The following is a 3,431-nucleotide window of genomic DNA, read 5'->3' as shown; positions in this document are numbered from 1 at the left end:
GAGCAGGCTGACATGAGTCAAATGATCAGACAGCATATGGTTTCACACTCTGAGTGCTGTGGACAAAAGTGTAGGAAGCCATGCATGCATCTACCACCACTCTGGGGGGTTGGAGAAGGCTCCCCCAAAGAAGTGAAATACTAGGAATAGGTGCTCATGGAGACAACAGAGAGAGCACAGAGGAGTTTGAAGAGCAAAACTAAAATCACCTCTAACTCTAAAACCCAGGGATCACCTCAACGAGCAATTTCTTTGTCTTTTTTGTTATGTTAATCTCATCAGAGGATATTTTTCCATTTTTCAGAGAGAGTGAAAGGTAGGGAGGGAGGGAAAGAGGGGAAGAGAGAGAGAAACATCAATGTGAGAGAGACACATGGACTGGTTGCCTCCATATGTGCCCCAACCAGGGGTGGGGAGCGAACCCAAAACCCAGGTGTGTGCCCTTGACAGGGAATTGAATCCGAAACCCTATGGTGCTCAGGCCAATGATGCTCTAACCACTAAGCCACACCGACTAGGGCATCTTTATCTTCTTTCTAAGTGCAGTTGTCTAATACGGCACTGCTCAATAGAAATAGAATGTGAGTCACATATGTCCTTTTAAAATTTCTGGTAGCAACATTAAAAAAAACTACTAAAAAGAAACAGGTGAGATTAATTTTAATAATATAATTTAACCCAATATGTCTAAAATATTATTCCATCTGTAATCAATATAAAAATTAATTTTTCATACTAAGCCTTTAAAATCCGCTATGTATTTGACACAGCATAACTCAGTTTGGACTAGTGACACAGCTCAAGTGCTCAATAGCCCCATGTGGTTAGTGGCTATCATATTAGCTAGCACAGGTTATATACACATATATAGGTACATATGTATGTGTATACATATATGTATGCAACATCACATTTGATACCTTAATGCATATTCAGTTTTATATCTTATTTTTTCAGTGAACATTGTGTCATATGCATTTTCCCGTGATAATAAATATTTTTAAAAAGCATCTTAATACGTGGTAACTGTTGTACAGTTCCACCATTATTTATTGAACCATTTCCATATTATTAGATATTTAGGTTATTATCAGCTTTTCAGTATCATAAATCATGCTGACTGCAATGAACATAATAATAAACACAACTCTTCATTTGCATCACAGCTTGTTACCTTGCCGTCCATTCTTGTTGGACTTACTGCATCAAGTGAACGGAGATTTTAAGGCTCTTGAGACATTCTGTAAAATTGCTTTAAGGACAGCCGCACTGACTGCATTGCCCGCAGCCCTGAGAACACGCGTCTCGCCGTGACTCTGGCAACAATGACCGTTGTGATTTCTTCTAAAGTTGTTCATTTGATTTGCCAAATTTGGCATCTCCTTATTTTCACAAGCAACTCTTTGAATCCCAGAGGGGCTGAACACCCTTTGTCTTTCTCTTAATTAGCTAGTTCATTTCTAGGTTTAAATTACTAATTTTTTTTTCTGTTAACAGTGAATCCGTGGTGCCTCTTACATTAAATGGGACAGGATTAGGCCTGACATTTGTGTTTATTTTCATCAGCTAACGTGGTTGAGTGTAAATTCCATCGACTGTTGTTGAGATTTACTAATTGGGCAACGCTGGGCTGGGAGTTAGAGGAGATACACTGGGACGTGGCTGACGCTCACAGGAAGCTGTACATTATGGAGGAGAAAGGCAGGCACAGGCACAGCCGGCTGGCCCACAGGCTGCGTGTGCAAATGACGCCGTGGAGGGTCACAGGGCCCAGGAGAGCACAGAGTGGGGCTGGCTGACTTACTCCAGGCGGATCAGACTTCAGGAAGTGAGATTTGAGACAGGCCTGGAGGAATGAGTGGATCTTGACAAGTGGAGTGGGAGCGAGGACGCCCAGGCTGAGGCTGAAGGACAGGCAGAGACAATGGAGGTGTGGAAACACCCTGGTATTTCAAGTAGAGCTGGGATGAGTCTAATGAGATGTCAATGGTGGAAGATGAAGTGGGAGAGGCTGTGGGGCTCATGTTCCCCCAGAATTTAAATATCCTGCTAAGGCTTTATTTCATAGATTTGAGGACTTGTTGGTATTTCTAGCGAGTTTTTTTTTTTTCATATGAGAAAATAAAATCAGAATTTATAGAGCTTTTTAAGGGAAAGTGTCTACAGAGAGGAAAGACTGCTATGTTATCAGATCTTTGCAATCCATTCCCCATGTTGGTAGACAGTGGAAGATGCAGAATGAAAAAGCATCCTGGAAGTGTAATCAACTAAGGCCTGATAGAAATTAACCTGAAATCCTGGTTCTTTACAATATTGGTTTCAACTGATGATTTCCTGGGTCATAAATTTACATGGCCACCGAGACAAGGGACCTTCCTGATAGAGTCTATCTCATAAATGACCACATCTTCCCATCTCAGAATTAGCTCGGGTTGAAAGTGAGGTGACCTCGGCTACCTTGTGGGTATGTGCTCCTGACTGGCTGCCCCCTCACAGGCTCTCAGCATCTGAGTACCACCCAGCTGGACTGGGGGGACTGTCTCCCCTGCAGTCAGCCTAGCAAGAAGAGATCGTCTTTGTTTCCTCAGAAACACACCCTGGGTATGTGCTCCTGACTGGCTGCCCCCTCACAGGCTGTCAGCATCTGAGTACCACCTAGCTGGACTGGGGGGACTGTCCCCCTGCAGTCAGCCTAGCAAGAAGATATCAGCTTTGCTTCCTCAGAAACACACCTGAGAGCCAAATTTTTTAAACTTAAACTATATAGGTAGGTACATTGTTATTAACTTAATTAGGGTACTCCTAAGGCTTAGGAAGAGCCACACTCAAGGGGCCAAAGAGCCGTGTGTGGCTCGCGAGCCGCAGTTTGCCGACCACGGCACAGTATCACAGAAGATTCTCTGTGGTGGCAGAGGTTTGCTGTCATGGCTACTGCTCCATCAGATTACAACTTGAAGCAGGTTTCTGCCAGGTTTCCCCTGCCCCTCCTCTACTTGCTCATCATCTTCACCTCTCCCAGCTCCTCCATTACCCCTCCTCACCCCCACCCCCTTCACTCCACTAGGCTCTTGTCCTTTTGGGGGAATACGAATATGTCCCCCTTTAGAATACTAGTAATCGCGACCCACAGGTTGAGAACCGCTGCCCTAGACAGTCTCACAGAAGAAGATTCTCTGTGGTGGCAGAGGCTTGCCTATCATGGTTACTGCTCCGTCAGGTGTCAGGTTACAACTTGAAGCAGGTTTCTGCCAGGTCTCCCCTGCCCCTCCTCCTCCTCTCATCATCTTCACCTCTCCCAGCTCCTCCATTATCCCTCCTCACACCCACCCCCTTCACTCCATCCTTTCCTTTTCACTCTCTCCACTACCCACCACCCCAAACACACACACACACACACACACACACACACACACACACACACACACACACTC

Source organism: Myotis brandtii, unplaced genomic scaffold (assembly GCF_000412655.1).
Source record: "Myotis brandtii unplaced genomic scaffold, ASM41265v1 scaffold8, whole genome shotgun sequence".
NCBI lineage: Eukaryota > Metazoa > Chordata > Mammalia > Chiroptera > Vespertilionidae > Myotis > Myotis brandtii.
This window is presented reverse-complemented; position numbering follows the sequence as displayed.